The sequence below is a fragment of the Salvelinus alpinus genome, chromosome 18, assembly GCF_045679555.1.
Source record: "Salvelinus alpinus chromosome 18, SLU_Salpinus.1, whole genome shotgun sequence".
In the NCBI taxonomy this organism is placed as follows: domain Eukaryota; kingdom Metazoa; phylum Chordata; class Actinopteri; order Salmoniformes; family Salmonidae; genus Salvelinus; species Salvelinus alpinus.
The window spans coordinates 3204612-3226701 of NC_092103.1; the positions used below are offsets into that span (position 1 = coordinate 3204612).

Consider the following 22090-nt stretch of genomic DNA (forward strand, 5'->3'; position numbering starts at 1 on the left):
ACACAATGATAAGTAGCTGATGAGGTGTCATGGATCGAAAGAGCCCTGGATCATGAAGTGCAGTAGCGTATATTTCAGTGGTAGACATAGCAGATGATTTTTGTCTACTAATATGGCTGAAAACATAAATGCTATGGCTGAACCATAGAGGAATGTTAAATTATGTTTAAATTCAATTAAAAATATTCTGAAAACTAAACAGGATGTAACTGAGATTGTGATTGAATCTCTCTCTCTCATTGGCATCAATGGTTGGTTGCCACTTTTGGAAATACATTGGATTTTTTTTAAAGTCATGAACTTAAAGTTTATTTTATTTATTTTATTTCATCTTTATTTAACCAGGTAGGCAATTTGAGAACACGTTCTCATTTACAATTGCGACAGGGCCAAGATAAAGCAAAGCAGTTCGACACATACAACAACACAGAGTTACACATGGAGTAAAACAAACATACAGTCAATAATATAGTAGAAGAATAAGTCTATATACAATGTTAGCAAGTGAGGTGAGATAAGGGAGGTGAAGGCAAAAAAAGGCCATGGTGGCAAAGTAAATACAATATAGCAAGTAAAACACTGGAATGGTTGATTTGCAGTGGAAGAATGTGCAAAGTAGAGATATAAATAATGGGGTGCAAAGGAGCAAAATAAATAAATAAATAAATACAGTAGGGAAAGAAGTAGTTGTTTGGGCTAAATTATAGATGGGCTATGTACAGGTGCAGTAATCTATGAGCTGCTCTGACAGCTGGTGCTTAAAGCTAGTGGGGGAGATAAGTGTTTCCAGTTTCAGAGATTTTTGTAGTTCGTTCCAGTTATTGGCAGCAGAGAACTGGAAGGAGAGGCGGCCAAAGGAAGAGTTGGTTTTGGGGGTGACCAGAGAGATATACCTGCTGGAGCGCGTGCTACAGGTGGGTGCTGCTATGGTGACCAGCGAGCTGAGATAAGGGGGGACTTTACCTAGCAGGGTCTTGTAGATGACCTGGAGCCAGTGGGTTTGGCGACGAGTATGAAGCGAGGGCCAGCCAACGAGAGTGTACAGGTTGCAGTGGTGGGTAGTATATGGGGCTTTGGTGACAAAACGGATGGCACTGTGATAGACTGCATCCAATTTATTGAGTAGGGTATTGGAGGCTATTTTGTAAATGACATCACCGAAGTCGAGGATTGGTAGGATGGTCAGTTTTACAAGGGTATGTTTGGCAGCATGAGTGAAGGATGCTTTGTTGCGGAATAGGAAGCCAATTCTAGATTTAACTTTGGATTGGAGATGTTTGATGTGAGTCTGGAAGGAGAGTTTACAGTCTAACCAGACACCTAGGTATTTGTAGTTGTCCACATATTCTAAGTCAGAGCCATCCAGAGTAGTGATGTTGGACAGGCGGGCAGGTGCATGCAGCGATCGGTTGAAGAGCATGCATTTAGTTTTACTGGTATTTAAGAGCAATTGGAGGCCACGGAAGGAGAGTTGTATGGCATTGAAGCTCGCCTGGAGGGTAGTTAACACAGTGTCCAAAGAAGGGCCAGAAGTATACAGAATGGTGTCGTCTGCGTAGAGGTGGATCAGAGACTCACCAGCAGCAAGAGCGACATCATTGATGTATACAGAGAAGAGAGTCGGTCCAAGAATTGAACCCTGTGGCACCCCCATAGAGACTGCCAGAGGCCCGGACAACAGACCCTCCGATTTGACACACTGAACTCTATCAGAGAAGTAGTTGGTGAACCAGGCGAGGCAATCATTTGAGAAACCAAGGCTGTCGAGTCTGCCGATGAGGATGTGGTGATTGACAGAGTCAAAAGCCTTGGCCAGGTCAATGAATACGGCTGCACAGTATTGTTTCTTATCGATGGCGGTTAAGATATCGTTTAGGACCTTGAGCGTGGCTGAGGTGCACCCATGACCAGCTCTGAAAACAGATTGCATAGCGGAGAAGGTATGGTGGGATTCAAAATGGTCGGTAATCTGTTTGTTGACTTGGCATTCAAAGACCTTAGAAAGGCAGGGTAGGATAGATATAGGTCTATAGCAGTTTGGGTCAAGAGTGTCCCCCCCCTTTGAAGAGGGGGATGACCGCAGCTGCTTTCCAATCTTTGGGAATCTCAGACGACACGAAAGAGAGGTTGAACAGGCTAGTAATAGGGGTGGCAACAATTTCAGCAGATAGTTTTAGAAAGAAAGGGTTCAGATTATTTAGCCCGGCTGATTTGTAGAGTTCCCGATTTTGCAGCTCTTTCAGAACATCAGCTGACTGGATTTGGGAGAAGGAGAAATGGGGAAGGTTTGGGCGAGTAGCTGTGGGGGGTGCAGTGCTGTTGACCGGAGTAGGGTTAGCCAGGTGGAAAGCATGGCCAGCCTTAGAAAAATGCTTATTGAAATTCTCAATTATAGTGGATTTGTCAGTGGTGACAGTGTTTCCTATCTTCAGTGCAGTGGGCAGCTGGGAGGAGATGTTCTTATTCTCCATGGACTTTACAGTGTCCCAGAACTTTTTTGAGTTTGTGTTGCAGGAAGCAAATTTCTGCTTGAAAAAGCTAGCCTTGGCTTTTCTAACTGCCTGTGTATATTGGTTTCTAGCTTCTCTGAAAAGTTGCATATCACGGGGGCTGTTCGATGCTAATGCAGAACGCCATAGGATGTTTTTGTGTTGGTTAAGGGCAGTCAGGTCTGGAGAGAACCAAGGGCTATATCTGTTCCTGGTTCTAAATTTCTTGAATGGGGCATGCTTATTTAAGATGGTGAGGAAGGCATTTTTTTTAAATAACCAGGCATCCTCTACTGACGGGATGAGATCAATATCCTTCCAGGATACCCCGGCCAGGTCGATTAGAAAGGCCTGCTCGCTGAAGTGTTTCAGGGAGCGTTTGACAGTGATGAGTGGAGGTCGTTTGACCGCTGACCCATTACGGATGCAGCCAATGAGGCAGTGATCGCTGAGATCTTGGTTGAAAACAGCAGAGGTGTATTTAGAGGGCAGGTTGGTTAGGATGATATCTATGAGGGTGCCCGTGTTTACGGCTTTGGGGTGGTACCTGGTAGGTTCATTGATAATTTGTGTGAGATTGAGGGCATCAAGCTTAGATTGTAGGATGGCTGGGGTGTTAAGCATGTTCCAGTTTAGGTCGCCTAGCAGCACGAGCTCTGAAGATAGATGGGGGACAATCAGTTCACATATGGTGTCCAGAGCACAGCTGGGGGCAGAGGGTGGTCTATAGCAGGCGGCAACGGTGAGAGACTTGTTTTTAGAGAGGTGGATTTTTAAAAGTAGAAGTTCAAATTGTTTGGGAACAGACCTGGATAGTAGGACAGAACTCTGCAGGCTATCTTTGCAGTAGATTGCAACACCGCCCCCTTTGGCCGTTCTATCTTGTCTGAAAACGTTGTAGTTAGGGATGAAAATGTCAGAATTTTTGGTGGTCTTCCTAAGCCAGGATTCAGACACGGCTAAAACATCCGGGTTGGCAGAGTGTGCTAAAGCAGTGAATCAAACAAACTTAGGGAGGAGGCTTCTAATGTTAACATGCATGAAACCAAGGCTATTACGGTTACAGAAGTCATCAAAAGAGAGCGCCTGGGGAATAGGAGTGGAGCTAGGCACTGCAGGGCCTGGATTCACCTCTACATCACCAGACGAACAGAGGAGGAGTAGGATAAGGGTACGGCTAAAAGCTATGAGAATTGGTCGTCTAGAACAGAGAGTAAAAGGACGTTTCTGGGGGCGATAAAATAGCTTCACGGAATAATGTACAGACAAAGGTATGGTAGGATGTGAATACAGTGGAGGTAAACCTAGGTATTGAGTGATGATGAGAGAGATATTGTCTCTAGAAACATCATTGAAACCAGGTGATGTCATCGCATATGTGGGTGGTGGAACTGAAAGGTTGGATAAGGTATAGTGAGGAGGGCTAGAGGTTCTACAGTGAAATAAGCCAATAAACACTAACCAGAACAGCAATGGACAAGGCATATTGACATTAAGGAGAGGCATGCTTAGACGAGTGATCATAAGGGTCCAGTGAGTAGAGGTTGGTTGGGGTCCCGGCGATTCAGACAGCTAGCCGGGCTATCGGTAGCAAGCTAGCATAGGATGGAGGTCTGTTTTTAGCCACCTCGTGTGTTTCCGTCGGTAGATTAGTGGGGTTCCGTGTGGTCGGGGGGATCAATCCAATTGGCAAAATAGATATAGTTATAGTGACCCAAGAAGAATTGTCCGATAGACTTATTCAGATAGCAGCCGATAAGACAGCTAACGATTAGCGGGCCCCAGATGAGCGTTCAGGTAACGTCGCGACGGAGGTGCCAGTTGGATAACTCCCTCGGGCAGATAACGTCGGTAGTCAGTCGTGAAGGCCCGGTGGGGCTCCGGAATGGCAGTAAAACGGGTCCGGATAGGTGATTGTAGCCCAGGAGTGGCTGATGGAACTCTTCAGCTGGCTAGCTCCGGGAATAATTGATGTTTCCTCTGGGATCGACGTAAGCCAATAGTTACACGGGTAGCAGGTAGCTAGCTGCGAAATCAAGTTGTAAATGTCCAGAGCTTGCGGTTGAAATCCGGGGATATGGAGAAAAATAGGTCCGGTATGTTCTGGTCTGATTCGCGTTCTACAAAAGTGGCGATAGATTATCGAGCTAAAGGAATAGCTGATGACCACAAACCTTGGTTAGCTGAAATACTAACGTTAGCCAGTAAACTGGCTAGCTTCTGGGTAGCTTCAGGTTAGCTTCTGGCTAGCTTCAGGTTAGCTTCTGGCTAGCTTCTGGTTAGCTTCTGGCTAGCTTCTATTGTGGATTTTCAGATTTGAGGTAAATAATATTTTTTTTGTAATTGGTGAGGCAGGTTGCAGGAAAGCGTTTTGAAGTTGAGTTTTTGGAAAAGAAAATATATAAAAGATATGCGAAGAAAGGTGTAAATATATATATATACGGGACACAACAAGACGAGGACAAAAGGACGTCTGACTGCTATGCCATCTTGGAAGACTCGTTGTTGTGTGTTGTTTATATGTGTTGTTTATATGTTGAATGTCTACCTTTGAAACACAATGTCTTCAACATTGTGCACTATCAGAACAAAAACAATAGGCTGGGCAATATCTCCTACTGGAGAGTTGATCTACCTACAGTTATTAATTTGGTCTCCCATCCAGGGTTTCAACAAAGCACAGCTTAGCTTTGATATTTGTCACTGACTACTACCAATGTGCTATCATGAGAATAATTATTGAGAAATCTCTTAATAACTAAATATATGCACTGTTACTATCAAAGTCATTCAAAAGGGGTAGATTCAACAAAGCAAATTAAATGTATCCATACTTTATCAATCATATATCATCAATGATGGTATTTAGGCCTGTATAGCATTTGGGAAGTCATTAACCTCTACACAATCGGTGGGTCCCCCACAGGACGGTTGGGCTAACGTAGGCTAATGTGATTAGCATGAGGTTGTAAGTAACAAGAACATTTCCCAGGACATAGACATATCTTATATTGTCAGAAAGCTTCAATTCTTGTTAATCTAACTGCACTGTCCAATTTACAGTAGCTATTACAGTGAAAGAATACCATGCTATTGTTTGAGGAGAGTGCACAGTTATGCACTTGAAAAGTTATTAATAAACCATTAGGCACATTTGGGCAGTCTTGATACAACATTTTGAACAGAAATGCAATGGTTCATTGGATCAGTCTAAAACTTAGCACATGCGCTGCTGCCATCTAGTGGCCAAAATCTAAATTGCACCTCGGCTGTAATAATACATTATGGCCTTTCTCTTGCATTTCAAAGATGATGGTACAAAAAAAATACAAAAAAACTAGTTTTATCTTTGTATTATCTTTTACCAGATCTAATGTGTTATATTCTCCCACATTTATTTCACATTTCCACAAACTTCAAAGTGTTTCCTTTCAAATGGTCTCAAGAAAATGCATATCCTTGCTTCAGGTCCTGAGCTACAGGCAGTTAGATTTGGGTATGTCATTTTAGGCGAACATTTAAAAAAAGGGGCGGATCCTTAAGAGGTGTTAACAGCTATTGTTCCAATTCAATCCAGGGTTTAACAAAAAATAGACAATACATATAGTTCTAGGGTTTCAAGCTTTGGTTGAATTCAAATATAATCTTCAAGTTAATCATAAATTGAATTTTCACCTCCATCTTAACCAGAAATCTAAGTGAAAGATTAGGACTAAATTAAATCAAACTTTAATTAGATTAGATTTAGTCTTATTCTTTAACTTTGATTGTTGGTTGAGATGGAGACGTGAATCTAACATATAAATTATTAATTTGTAGACAAACTGGATATTGAACACAACCAAATATCAACATTTGTAGGAGATTTGTATCTTCTGCTTGGATTGTCCATCTGTGCCACTGACTTATTTTATATTTAACCTTTATTTAACTAGGCAAGTCATTTAAGAACATAGTCTTATTTACAATGACGGCCTAGGAACAGTGGGTTAACTGCCTTGTTCAGGGGCAGGATGACAGATTGATTACCTTGTCAGCTCAGGGATTTGATTTAGCAACAATTCGGTTACTGGCCCAACGCTCTAACCACTAGGCTACCTGCCACCCCTTAGTCTGGCTTTAAGTCCAGTTTGTCTATCCTTTTTCCACGATTTACAATTTGTCTACAATTCACAATTTGTCTACAATTCACAATTGCTATAATAAAATGTGCAGAATCTCAAACAGCATTGATCACTTGCACGTGTACTTTTAATGTAATCTCAACTGCAATCCAAGTCATTTGGTTGTACTATTAGATGGATAACACATTAAGTTGTTATAAATACAAAATATATGACAATGTAATCCAATTTGAACTTTGTTGTGAATTTAAATGGTTGAAAACACTCTGATAACTTATTTAGATGACAACTAAACCAAAAATCAGATATTGCTTTTCCATTGGAATTTGGTTGGGCTTTTAGATGGTCGAAAGCATAGCGATATGGAGTTCAACAAACTTCTGGCTGTCTTTTTGTGTGGGTGATTAAAGGTTGAAAATTCATTGATCAACATCTCAACTAATATGACCCAAATTTTCACGTTGAAAAAGGCAGATCAAAGCTATTTTTTTATGTGGCTGTGAATTGGAGCAGTGGGTAGAGCATCTTTTGGGCATTTGAAAAGGACCCATTGTCACACTTGACCACATCTAACCATCAAGGAATGCTACCTCTAACAGAAGAGGTCAGAGCAGAGGCTGCGAGAGTGAGAGAGAGTGAGAGAGAGAGAGCGAGAGAGAGCGAGAGAGAGCGAGAGAGAGCGAGAGAGAGAGAGAGAGAGAGGGGGGGGGGGGGTAACGCTTACTGACGCGTTACCAGGGAAAGAAGTCATATTACCAGGATGTGACTGGTGAGCCCTGTGTACTGGGTAAATCAAGGGACAATAGGACATTTAAACAAGCAGGCAAACGCAGAGACATGGAATGAAACAGTATTGTCCCCGAAGCCTAAAGTCACAGCTATATGCCAGAGAGGGGAGGAGAAAAAAAGGAAAGGAAAGCACACACACACACACACAAACACAAAGTGATGGTCGGGATGAAATTACATCTTGTTATGGTTGGGTTAACTGCACAAAAACAGCCCACTGTGAGCAAAAGCAGGGGAGCTGAAAGCGACTCAAAGACGATGACACCACCCAGCGCTAACAGATAGATGAACACAATGTAGCAGAGTACTACAGACTGACAGGCAGGATTGCTGCTCAGCCAAACTGAGGGTGACTGACTCAGTTCGGGGACATTTAGGGCGACTGGGCAGACAGTAGCCGTTGTGATTGGCAGATGTGTTATTTCCTGTTTCTGCCGGGGGCCAATCTGCCCATGGGGATTATGAGTCACGTCAATCAATCTGTTGGTCATCCCACTGTCTCAGTCTGTGACATGGAGGGTTTGGGTGGGTTGGTTTAAACACAGGGAGAATAGGGTGATAATGACATAAAGGTGAATCGATTTAACATACTGTACCGTATTAATGTGATCATAAATCATAAATATTGTAAGATGGCACCACCTTGATGCCATGAAACGAAACCAATAACAATGCATACAGGCCTTAACATTGTATTGTAAAAAGGGACAGCTGAAAGTAAGAAAATGTAACACAGGTGAAAACAGATTTTAAAAAAGGACCAAATGAGAGTGATAAAGAGACAAAAAAATGAGGGGAAGGGAGAGAGCCCAATTTTTTTTTATTATCCATTATTTTACCAGGTAAGTTGACTGAGAACACGTTCTCATTTGCAGCAATGACCTGGGGAATAGTTACAGGGGAGAGGAGGGGGATGAATGAGCCAATTGTAAACTGGGGATTATTAGGTGACCATGATGGTTTGAGGGCCAGATTGGGAATTTAGCCAGGACACCGGGGTTAACACCCCTACTCTTACGATAAGTGCCATGGGATCTTTAATGACCTCAGAGAGTCAGGACACCCGTTTAACGTCCCATCCGAAAGACGGCACCCTACACAGGGCAATGTCCCCAATCACTGCCCTGGGGCATTGGGATATTATTGTTTTTTAGACCAGAGGAAAGAGTGCCTCCTACTGGCCCTCCAACACCACTTCCAGCAGCATCTGGTCTCCCATCCAGGAACTGACCAGGAACAACCCTGCTTAGCTTCAGTAGCAAGCCAGTAGTGGTATGCAGGGTGGTATGCTGCTGGCTGTAAGCAGTCTTGGGTTCGGTGTCTCACTCCCTTGGCACAAGGACATGACGTCATCACCAACAGGCTTTCAGCTTTTGACGAGCCCCAGACTGACTCCATTGAAATGTTGGGGGAACATATCAAATAAAATAACATTTTATTCTTCACATGCTTCATAAACAACAGGTGCGGACTAACAGTGAAATGCTTACTTACGGCCCTTACCAACAATGCAGAGAGAAAGAAAATAGAGAAATAATAGAAAAGTAAAACACGTAATAATAAAAGTAGTAATAGATGAGTAACGATAACTTAGTACCAGTCAATGTTCAAGGGTATGAGATCATTGAGGTAGATATGTATGACGCTACAAGCTTGGCACACCTGTATTTGGGGAGCTTCTCTCATTCCTCTCTGCAGATCCTCGCAAGATCAGTCAGGTTGGATGGTGTGCATAGCTGTACAGCTATTTTCAGGTCTCTCCAGTGATGTTTGATTGGGTTCAATTCCGGGCTCTGGCTGGGCCAATGAAGGACATTCAGAGACTTGTTCCAAAGCCACTCCCGTATTGTCTTGGCTTAGGGTTGTTGTCATGTTGGAAGGTGAACCTTCGTCCCTGAGCACACTGCACCCCAATTTTATGTAATAGTCTTGTCTCATTGCTACAACTCCCGTACAGACTCGGGAGATGCGAAGGTCGAGAGGCATGCATCCTCTGAAACACGACCCAACCAAGCTGCCCCGTTTCGTGACACAATGCCCGCTTAACCCGAAAACCAGCCACACCAATGTGTCAGAGGAAACACTGTACACCTGGCGACCGTGTCAGCGTGCATACACCCAGCCCGCCACAGGAATCATTAGAGCGTGATGGGACAAGTACATCCCTGCCGGCCAAATCCTCCCCTAAGCCGGATGACGCTGGGACAATTGGCGAGAGAGGGGTTTCCCGGTCAAGGCCAGCTGCAACTGAGCCTGGACTCGAACCAGGATCTCTAGTTGTACAGCTAGCAACTCTGATGCAGTGACATAGACCACTGCGCCACTCGGGAGGCACATTCATCTTTCCCTCGATCCTGACTAGTCTCCCAGTCCCTGCCGCTGAAAAACATCCACACAGCATGATGTTGCCAACATCATGCTTCACCGTAGGGATGGCGCCAAGTTTCCTCCAGACGTGACACTTGGCATTCAAGCCAAAGAGTTCAATCTTGGTTTCATCAGACCAGAGAATCTTGTTTCTAATTGTCTGAGAGTCTTTAGGTGCTGTTTGATAAACTTCAAGTGGGCTGTCATGTGCCTTTTACTGAGGAGTGGATTCCATCTGGCCACTCTACCATAAAGGCCTGATTGGTGGAGCGCTGCAGAGATGGTTGTCCTTCTGGAAGTTTCTCCCATCTGCACAGCAGAACTGAGTGGTCAGAGTGACCAGTCAGTTCTGAGTGACCATTGGGTTCTAGGTCACCTCCCTGACCAAGGCCCTTCACCCCCGATTGCTCAGTTTGTACCGGCGGCCAGCTCTAGGAAGAGTCTTGGTGGTTCCAAACTTCTTCCATTTAAGAATGATGGAGGCGACTGTGTTCTTGAGGACATTCAATTCTGCAGAAATGTTTTGGTACCCTTCCCCAGATCTGTGCCTCGATAAAATCCTGTCTCGGAGGTCTACGGACAATTCCTGGGTTTTTGCTCTGACGTGCACTGTCAACTGTGGGACCTTATATAGACAGGTGTGTGCCTTTCCAAATAATGTCCAATCAATTGAATTTACCACAGGTGGTCTCCAATCAAGTTGTAGAAACATCTCAAGGATGATCAATGGAAACAGGATGCACCTGAGCTCAAGTTCGAGTCTCATACCAAAGGGTCTGAATACTTATATAAAGGTATTTCAGTTTTTTTTTTTAAAGACATTTGTAAACAATTCCTTAAAATCGCTGCCAAAAATGATTCTAACATGTATTGACTCAGGGGTGTGAATACTTACATTACCAGTCAAAAGTTTGGACACACCTACTCATTCAAGGGTTTTTCTTTATTTTTTATTATTTTCTACGTAGTAGAATAATAGTGAAGACATCAAAACTATGAAATAACACATATGGAATCATGTAGTAACCAAAAAAGTGTTGAAAAGAAATATAGTATTTTAGATATGAGATTCTTTAAAGTAGACACCCTTTGCCTTGATGACAGCTTTGCACACTCTTGGCATTCTCTCAACCAGCTTCACGAAGTGGTCATCTGGAATGCATTTCAATTAATTAACAGGTGTGCTTTGTTAAAAGTTAATTTGTGAAATTTCTATCCTTCTTAATGCGTTTGAGTCAATCAGTTGTGTTGTGACGCGGTAGGGTGGTATACAGAAGATAACCCTATTTGGTAAAAGACCAAGTCCATTTTATGGCAGGAATAGCTCAAATAAGCAAAGAGAAACGACAGTCTATCATTACTTTATGACATGAAGATCAGTCAATCCGGAATTTTTCAAGCTCTTTTAAAGTTTTTTCAAGTGCAGTCTCAAAAACCATCAAGAGCTAGGATGAAACGTGCTCTAATGAGAACCGCCACAGGAAAGGAAAACCCAGAGTTACCACTGCTGCAGAGAATAAGTTCATTAGAGTTACCACCCTCAAAAATTGCAGCCCAAATAAATGCTTCACAGAGTTCAAGTAAGAGACACATCTCAACATCAACTGTTCAGAGGAGACTGCATGAATCAAGCAGTCATGGTCAAATTGCTGCAAAGAAACCACTACTAAAGGACACCAATAAGAAGAAGAGACTTGCTTGGGCCAAGAAATACGAGCAAAGGACATTAGACCGGTGGAAATCTGTCCTTTGGTCTGATGAGTTCAAATTTGAGATTTTTGGTTCCAACTGCCGTGTCTTTGCGAAACGGCAGAGTAGGTGAATGGATGATCTCCGCATGTGTGGTTCCCACCGTGAAGCATGGAGAAGGAGGTGTGATGGTGTGGGGGGGCTTTGCTGGTGACACTGTCAGTGATTTATATATAATTCAAGGCACATGTAACCAGCATGGCTTCCACAGCATTCTGCAGCGATACACCATCCCATCTGGTTTTCAACAGGACAATGACCCAACAGACCTCCAGGCTGTGTAAGGTCTATTTGACCAAGAAGGAGAGTGATGAAGTGTTGCATCAGATGACCTGGCCTCCACAATCACCCGACTTCAACCCAATTGAGATGGTTTGGGATGAGATGGACCGCAGAGTGACGGAAAAGCAGACAACAAGTGCTCAGCATATGTGGAAACTCCTTCAAGACTGTTGGAAAGGTATTCCAGGTGAAGCTGGTTGAGAGAATTCCAAGAGTGTGCAAATCTGTCATCAAGGCAAAGGGTGGCTACTTTGAAGAATCTAAAATCTAAAATATATATGTATTGATTTGTTTAACACTTTTTTTGAATACTACATGATTCCATATGTTTTTTAATAGTTTTGATGTCTTCACTATTATTATACATTGTAGAAAATAGTAAAAAATTAAGAAAAAGACATTTTAATGAGTAGGTGTGTCCAAACTTTTGACTGGTACTGTATATAAATGAGATATTTCTATATTTCATTTTCAATCAATTAGAAAATAAATAAAAATATTCTTCAAAACATGTTTTCACTTTGCCATTATGGATTACTGTGTGTAGATGGGTGAGAATTAAAATATATTTAATACATTTTAAATTCATGCTGTAACACAGCAAAATGTGGAATAAGTCAAGTGGTATGAATACTCTCTGGAGGCAATGTATGTGTCTAGGGTTCAGCTCTCCAATTCTCCCTAATGAGCCTAGTTTGTTCCAGGCTTAAAATTCAGTTACAGAGATTAGCTAAGTGCTTTCTACTATACAAAAAAAAAAAATAATAATAATAATTAAGTCATAGCAGCATCAGTACAAACATCAGTACAGACCTGAGTTATATACACTCTCTCAAACACACACAGTCTTCCCACACAGCAGGGGGAAAGAAACAGCTCATTGAATCTTCTGATTGAACTCATTTGTCATAACACCTTTGAGATGTGAGGACAGCAGCTCTATGTGAAACAGGGCGACATTATTGATGCTTGACATTTACTATAATTTCATATAAATATTTAATCTGCAGATTAAAAGGAATTTCAAGCCATCTGTTAAAGGGCAGCAACAAAAACAATCTAATAATATACAGTAGAAAGGTCTCATGTGTTTCAGAAGGCATTGATGGACACAAGCGTGAAATATCAAATTGAATATGATTGCCTCTGTTGTTGTTTTAGAGGAACTATATTTTTATCTGACATATACACATTAGAAAGTGTTGCCTGTGATTTATGATGGATTTCCTCAGGCAAAGTCGAGATTCATCTTTGTCATTCCTGTTGTGCTTACAATGTCGGCAGCAATGTCAAGCAAATGCTACGCCTCTCCTCTAAAACCAACTATAGGGAGGTGGGTTGGGTAGGTGTGTAAATGTTTCAGTACTTTGGGGGAGGAGAGAGTGCATGTGCATGCAGATGACACTTTCATGTGTAGACCATCTGACCCTAGTTGTAACAACGTTTGAGGGAAGTGCATTAGACATGGTTAAATGCATACACACGTACAGGTCACGTTGTGTCAGTTATAAATACTCTAGCTGTCCTGGAGGGTGAGTACACACACGACAGACAGACAGACAGACAGACAGACAGACAGACAGACAGACAGACAGACAGACAGACAGACAGACAGACAGACAGACAGACAGACAGACAGACAGACAGACAGACAGACAGACAGACAGACAGACAGACACACACACACACACACACACACACACACACAGAGAGAGAGACTCAAACAGACACACACACGCACACACACATAGAGACACAAGCAGACACACAGACACAGAGAGAGAGACAAACAGACACACACACAGAGAGAGAGAGAGAGACACAAGCAGACACACACACACACAGAAAGATACACAAGCAGACACACACACACAAGCAGACACACAAACAGACACACACAGAGAAACACAAGCAGACACACACACAGACACACAGAGAAAGACAGAGACACAAGTAGACACACACAGAGACACAAGCAGACACAGAGACACAGGCAGACAAACACACACACACACACAGAGAGACACAAGCAGACACACACACAAGCAGACACATACACACACACACAGACACACACACACACAGAGACACAAGCAGACATTTAAAAATCCTCTGATACACTGCCCTCTACATTTACATAATGTAATGTAAATCCATTATAAATTACACACTCACACAAACCCTCTCACACACACTAACACATGTAAACAGATCTTCCACTACACAGACATACTCTACAGTCATGGACAAAAGTTTTGAGAATGACACAATTATTAATTTTCACAAAGTCTGCTGCCTCAGTTTGTATGATGGCAATTTGCATATACTCCAGAATGTTATGAAGAGTGATCAGATGAACTGCAATTAATTGCAAAGTCCCTCTTTGCCAAAAAAACATTTCCACTGCATTTCAGCCCTGCCACAAAAGGACCAGCTGACATCATGTCAGTGATTCTCTCGTTAACACAGGTGTGAGTGTTGATGAGGACAAGGCTGTAGATCCCTCTGTCATGCTAATTGAGTTCGAATAACAGACTGGAAGCTTCAAAAGGAGGGTGCTTGGAATCATTGTTCTTCCTCTGTCAATCATGGTTAACTGCAAGGAAACACGTGCCGTCATCATTGCTTTGCACATAAAGGGCTTCACAGGCAAGGATATTGCTGCCAGTAAGATTGCACCTAAATCAACCAGTTATTGGATCATCAAGAACTTCAAGGAGAGCGGTTCAATTGTTGTGAAGAAGGCTTCAGGGTGCCCAAGAAAGTCCAGCAAGCGCCAGGACCGTCTCCTAAAGTTGATTCAGCTGCGGGATCGGGGCACCACCTGTACAGAGCTTGCTCAGGAATGGCCGCAGGCAGGTGTGAGTGCATCTGCACGCACAGTGAGGCGAAGATTTTTGGAGGATGGCCTGGCGTCAAGAAGGGCAGCAAAGAAGCCACTTCTCTCCAGGAAAAACATCAGGGACAGACTGATATTCTGCAAAAGGTACAGGGATTGGACTGCTGAGGACTGGGGTAAAGTCATTTTCTCTGATGAATCCCCTTTCCGATTGTTTGGGGCATCCGGAAAAAAAGCTTGTCTGGAGAAGTTAAGGTGAGCTCTACCATCAGTCCTGTGTCATGCCAACAGTAAAGCATCCTGAGACCATTCATGTGTGGGGTTGCTTCTCAGCCAAGGGAGTGGGCTCACTCACAATTTTGCCTAAGAACACAGCCATGAATAAAGAATGGTACCAACACATTCTCAACTTCAACTTCTCCCAACCATCCAGGAACAGTTTGGTGACGAACAATGCCTTTTCCAGCATGATGGAGCACCTTGCCATAAGGCAAAAGTGATAACTAAGTGGCTCGGGGAACAAAACATCGATATTTTGGGTCCATGGCCAGGAAACTCCCCAGACCTTAATCCCATTGAGAACTTGTGGTCAATCCTCAAGAGGCAAGTGGACAAACAAAAACTCACAAATTCTGACAAACTCCAAGCATTGATTATGCAAGAATGGACTGCCATCAGTCAGGATGTGGCCCAGAAGTTAATTGACATCATGCCAGGGCGTATTGCAGAAGTCTAGAAAAGAACGGTCAACACTGCAAATATTGACTCTTTGCATCAACTTCATGTAATTGTCAATAAAAGCCTTTGACACTTATGAAATGCTTGTAATTATATTTCAGTATTCCATAGTAACATCTGACAAAAATATCTAATGACACTGAAGCAGCAAACTTTGTGGAAATTAATATTTGTGTCATTCTCAAAACTTTTGGCCACGACTGTACTCCCACTCAGCCCAGTCCAAGCTCTTCTCTGTCCTGGCACCCCAATGGTGGAACCAGCTTCCCCCTGAGTCCCTGTCCTTTCTATTGCCTGTGATATGTGGTTGTCCCTCCTAGCTATCTTAAGAGGAATGCAATAACGTAAGTCGCTCTCGATAAGAGCGTCTGCAAAATGACTCAAATGTAAACGTACACCCAACACTCCAAAGCCATGAAGGGCAGTCCATTATCCCTTATTCATCCAATACATAAGGTTATGTAAGAGTGTGGGATCTCATGTGATCTGCATTACCTACCCCTACTGTCTAACCCATTGTCTAACTATCTAACCCATTGTCTAACTATCTAACCCATTGTCTAACTGTCTAACCCATTGTCTAATTGTCTAACTGTCTAACCCATTGTCTAACCCATTGTCTAACCCATTGTCTAACTAATTGTCTAACTGTCTTACCCATTGTCTAACCCATTGTCTAACCCATTGTCTAACTGTCTAACCCATTGTCTAACACATTGTCTGACTGTCTAACCCATTGTCTAACCCATTGTCTAACTGTCTAACCCATTGTCTAACTGTTTAACCCGTTGTCTAACTGTCTAACCCATCGTCTAACCCGTTGTCTAAGTGTCTAACCCATTGTCTAACTGTCTAACCCATTGTTTAACTGTCTAACCCATCGTCTAACCCATTGTCTAACCCATTGACGAACTGTCTAACCCATCGTCTAACCCATTGTCTAACTGTCTAACCCATCGTCTAACCCGTTGTCTAATTGTCTAACTGTCTAACCCATTGTCTAACCCATTGTCTAACTGTCTAACCCATTGTTTAACCCATTGTCTAACTTTCTAACCCATCGTCTAACCCGTTGTCTAACTGTCTAACTCATCATCTAACTGTCTAACCCATTGTCTAACTGTCTAACCCATTGTCTAACTGTCTAACCCATTGCCCAACTGTCTAATCATTTGTCTAACTATCTAACCCATTGTCTAACCTATTGTCTAACCCATTGTCTAACCCATTGTCTAACCCATTGTCTAACCCATTGTCTAACCCATTGTCTAACCCATTGTCTAACCCATTGTCTAACCCATTGTCTAACCCATTGCTCAACTGTCTAACCCATTTTCTAACTGTCTAACCCACTTCTGCATTAGAATGACCAAAAAGGCGGTGTGGTGGATCTCTCTCACTCCCCGAGAAGTGCTTAAATTAGCCTTTTAAATGCAAGGCCAGTATCCCGGTCAATTATGCTAACAGTCTGGCCCATGTTGATGTGCACTCCTTTCAGAAGGGAAGGGAAGAGCAGTGGTCTTGCGCGCCGCGCGGCACACTCAGAGCAGAGCATGCTAGCTTGAGAGGGAGACTGTGCAACACTGTGTCTGTAGTCCAATTAGAGAGCAGCAGAGACCCAATCTCAGTCCTACTGATGCTATGAGCCTAATGTGGGACTCTAATAGCGAGGCTTGCAAGTATGACTCTACACGGGGTAGAAACCTTGCATCTGCAGTGTATTTGGTCTTAGATTTGCATCACAGTTTGAAACCTTTCTGTTACTCACATAGCTTTTGCTGCTCTCCGGTAGTCTAATTCTTCATTTGAATAATCCTATTAGTAGTATTTATTGCCAATAGACGCACACATAACAGCAGTGTCAGAGATCATGCTGGCTCTCTCAGATGACCCTGGCTCACCTCATTGTAAGCAAAGTCCAATTTGTAAGTCGCTCTGGATAAGAGCGTCTGCTAAATGACTTAAATGTAAATGTAAAGCATTCACGGAGGCCATTTTAACGTGGGTGGCTGTCCCTTTACAAACCTGATGAGTGGCCTATCATTTAGTCATGAAATTCTAAATCACAGCTGAAATGTCTGAACCCTTTCCTCTGCCAGAGCTTTGCGGTTAAGTTCAAAGCGCTGTGGGAGTGACAAACTGGGGTCAGAAACCATATTTTCCTTCCTCTCTTTCACTCTAACTTTATCACACACCTCTCCCTCTCACCTCCCACGCTCTATCTATGTACATTTCCCTCTCTCTGTGTGTTCACTAGTCTGACTTGGCATGGCAAAAAGTGTTTCATTTGTGTAACCTTATTTTAAGGCATGAGACAAACTAAATGAACATAACCATTATCTGAAATTGCAGCCATAAGTGACGCCAATCGTGCATCTCTCCCTCTCTCTCTCTCTCTGCTTTTATTTATTAACAGCAACGCTTGATTAACATCAAGAGCCTCCATTCAGCGAGCTCTTTTGTCATCTCCCATATTCTCCCAGAAAATGGACTTTAAGTCTTCTGGTAACACACTTCAGTTCTCTTCCTTATGTAACAGATATAACTGAGAGCCAGGCTTATGTCAATTGGATCCCAATTTCCATATTGCTTGTTGGGTGGGTATAGGCTCTTGTCTTTGTTGGTTCTGTTGCCTAGAAGGCACTTTGTGGCTAGAGCAAGTTAGTGGTTCTATTCTATTTTATTATATTCTGGTAGGCTAACAGCTGTGTTGTGTGAAGAGTGCAGATTGGCAGATGCAACAGGGCAACATGGCTCTTACCCAGCCTGCCCCTGGGGCTTTGCATTAAGATGGGTCGTGGACTGTTCTCTCTGCTTCCGAACGGCAAGCGGTACAGTCTGACACCAACAGGCTCCTGAACAGCTTCTATCCCCAGGCCATAAGACTGCTGAATAGATAACTAAATAGCTACACAGACTAGCTGAGTTGACAATTTTATACATGTTTTACACTGTCTCTATGCACATTCACAGGGACCTACACATACACGCCCCCTGATACTCTAACACACACAACCACACACTTCATAATTTGCTGACACACACATAACACACACATTTATACTAACACTACGCACCCACACACCCACTAACATACAATCATCACATACGCTGCTGCTACTCTGTTTATCAAATATGCCTAGTAACCTTACCCCTATACATACAGTGCATTCAAAAAGTATTTAGACCCCTTGACTTTTTCAACATGTTGTTATGTTACAGCCTTATTCTAAAATGGATTACATCTTTTTTTCCCCTTATCAATCTACACACAATACCCCATAATGACACAGCAAAAACAGGTTTTTAGAAATGTTTGCAAATGTCAACAAAAAAAATATAATGAAATATCATATTTACATAAGTATTAAGACTCTTTACTCAGTACTTTCTTGAAGCACCTTTGGTAGCGATTACAGCCTTGATTCTTCTTGGGTATGACACAACAAGCTTGGCACACCTGTATTTGGGAAGATTCTCCCATTCTTCTCTGCAGATCCTCTCAAGCTCTGTCATGTTGGATGGAGAGCGTCGCTGCACAGCTATTTTCAGGTCTCTCCAGAGATGTTCGATCGGATTCAAGTCCGAGCTCTGGCTGGGCCACTCAACGACATTCAGAGACCACTCCTGCATTGTCTTGGCTGTGTGCTTAGGGTCGTTGTCCTGTTGGAAGGTGAACCTTCACCCCAGTCTGAGGTCTTGAGCACTCTGGATCAGGTTTCCATCAAGGATCTCTCTGTTCTTTGCTTCGTTCATCTTTCCCTCAATCCTGACTAGTCTCCCAGTCCCTGCTGCTGAAAAACATCCCCACGGCATGATGCTGCCACCACCATGCTTCACTGTAGGGATGGTGCCAGGTTTCCTCAAGACTTGACGCTTGGCATTCAGACCAAAGTGTTTAATCTTGGTTTCATCAGACCAGAGAAATTTCATTTTTGTTTTTCATGGTCTGAGAGTCCTTTAGATGCCTTTTGGCAAACTTAAAGCAGGCTGTCATGTGAATTTTACTGAGGAGTGGATTCCGTCTGGTCACTCTAGCATAAAGGCCTGATTGGTGGAGTGCTGCAGAGATGGTTGTCCTTATGGAAGGATTTCCCATCTCCACAGAGGAACTCTGGAGCTCTGTCAGAGTGACCATCAGGTTCTTGGTCACCTCCCTGACCAAGGCCCTTCTCCCCCGATTGCTCAGTTTGGCTGGGTGGCCAGCTCTAGGGAGAGTCTTGGTGGTTCCAAACTCCTTCCATTTAAGAATGATGAAGGTTACTGTGTTCTTGGGGACCTTCAATGCTGCAACATTTTCTTGGTACCCTTCCCCAGATCTGTGCCTCGACAAAATCCTGTCTCGGACTTAAAACTTGAAACTTGAAACTAGGCCAAATTGATCCGTCGGGGTTGCATGGCACACTGACCAACACTGCACCGCTGTACGGAGCACCACTGGGACCGGTGCGCTGTCAAACCAGATGTGCCCCACACATCTGCTCCACATCCTGCTTTAGCTAGCTATGTCCTTTAGCGTCACTGGGCAAATATACTGTAGCCTTCCTGGGTGTAATTGGACAACAAGGTCTGGACCATTCTGGTCAGTAATCGGAGTATCGCTGGTTCAAGCCCCACTCCTGCTCTTGTTCCTAGATCGCTTTGTTATCACTGGGATGCTGTCAGAGGATGGCATGAAGGTATGATTTTAAAAACCAAATGTATGGTATAAGCATTAGTTGTAACCTGTCATGTCAACCTGAATGTGTGATAAAAAGGCGTTCTATTCATTTCTTATACAACTAATGATGTGTAAGAGATTGCAAAGGAGATGGATGAAAGATAAGCGTTAATGAGTGAGAGATAAAGGGATTGAGAAAGAGAGAGAAAAAAGAACAGGACATGGATGAGAGTAGTACTGTGGGAGAGAAAAGTGGGTGAGATGAAGAAAGATAAGGAGAGGAAGGCTACAATAGACGTAGATGTAAATGAATAGGATTATCCCAGTCCCACTTCCATGTTTCTGGTTAGGACAAACAGAGTTTAGTTGCCCTACATTCACCCAGATGCCAACAGCACAGGAGAGAATTAGCACTGATGTGGGATGCACACATGCACACACACATCCACAACAGACACCCACACACACACTGTTTCACACACAGTGCGCACACACACACACACACACACACACACACACACACACACACACACACACACACACACACACACACACACACACACACACACACACACACACACACACACACACACACACACACACACACACACACACACACACACACACACGATATACATACATTGATTGTTAAAAACATTAGGAACACCTTCTTAATATTGAGTTCACCCCCTTTTGCCCCCAGAACAGCCTCAATTCATCGGGGTATGGTACCTCTACAAGGTGTCGAAAGCGTTCTGCAGGGATGCTGGCCCATGTTGAATCCAATGCTTCCCTTTGGGTGGTTGATACACACGGGAAACTGTTGAACATGAAAAACCCAGCAGCGTTGCAGTTCTTGACACACTCAAACCGGTGTGCTTGGCACCTACTACCATACCCCGTTCAAAGGCACTTAAATGTTTTGTCTTGTCCATTCACCCTCTGAATGGCACACATACACAATCCATTACTCAATTGTCTCAAGGCTTAAAAATCCTTCTTTAACCTGTCTCCTCCCCTTCATCTACACTGATTGTGAAGTGGATTTAACAAGTGACATCAATAAGGGATCATAGCTTTCACCTGGATTCACCTGGTCAGTCCATGTCATGGAAAGAGCAGGTGTTCCTAATGTTTTGTACACTCAGTGTATGCTGTATATTCATCTGATTAGATGGCAGTGGGTCAGACAACATAACAGGTTTAATCAATATGGAGGAAACATTCAGAGCCATACTGACAGAAATATTGATAGGAATTGAGGAGCATGTCTGTCTGGTCTGCATTTAATATCTTAACTTATGTTCAACCTTTGTTAAGATCGATTCAGATGTGAATAATAAAGAATAATAAACATATGGTTCTTTGTAGAAGGCTGAGTGTAGCTCCTACCGCCATGTCTCATCGTCTGGCTATAGAAATGAGCTTTGTGGCCTATCCTTACTCTAACATTGTAGCTTTTAGATTCATTTCAGTCCATCAGCTTCAGACTGAAGGAATGTTTTCCCATCTCACCCCTAGGCATGGGTCTGAGCAGCCTCATGCCATTGTCAGAACACAAAGACTTTCTAACCAGCACTAAAAGTCTGAAGTGACAACTGCCCCAGTTCGTATCAGACAGCCATTATATACAGAATATAAACACACACACACACCCACACACCATTCCTAAAATGAGTTGCAAATTGCATGAGACAATCTGAGCTTAGTCAAACATGGCAAATGAGTGCGATTACTATTTCATTGGGTCAATCTCAATCTGAGAGGATGACATGCAAATATTAATTACACAAGGCATACCATTACAATGTAATTAAATAATGCATCAAAGGTGTGTCACTCACTCACTCACTCACTCACTCACTCACTCACTCACTCACACACCAATAAAGAGAGACAGAAAAGAGAGGGAGAGAGAGAGACAACCGAAAGACAGAGAGGAGACAATGAACACTAAAACCCGCTATTTAAGCGCTTCTATCTTTCTACATCTCAAACAACAACACTATACTGTACTCCTTAGTGCACAAAGGCAACACTCACCTATTCCAGG

The 22090-nt window shown here is 43.0% G+C and overlaps 1 protein-coding gene across 1 annotated transcript in view; it reads right to left on the reverse strand.

Annotated features, from left to right (window-relative positions):
• Positions 1-22090, reverse strand: part of LOC139544612 (regulator of G-protein signaling 3-like) — a 232276-nt gene that overhangs the window by 194161 nt on the left and 16025 nt on the right. The gene's annotated exons all lie outside the window — the stretch shown is intronic.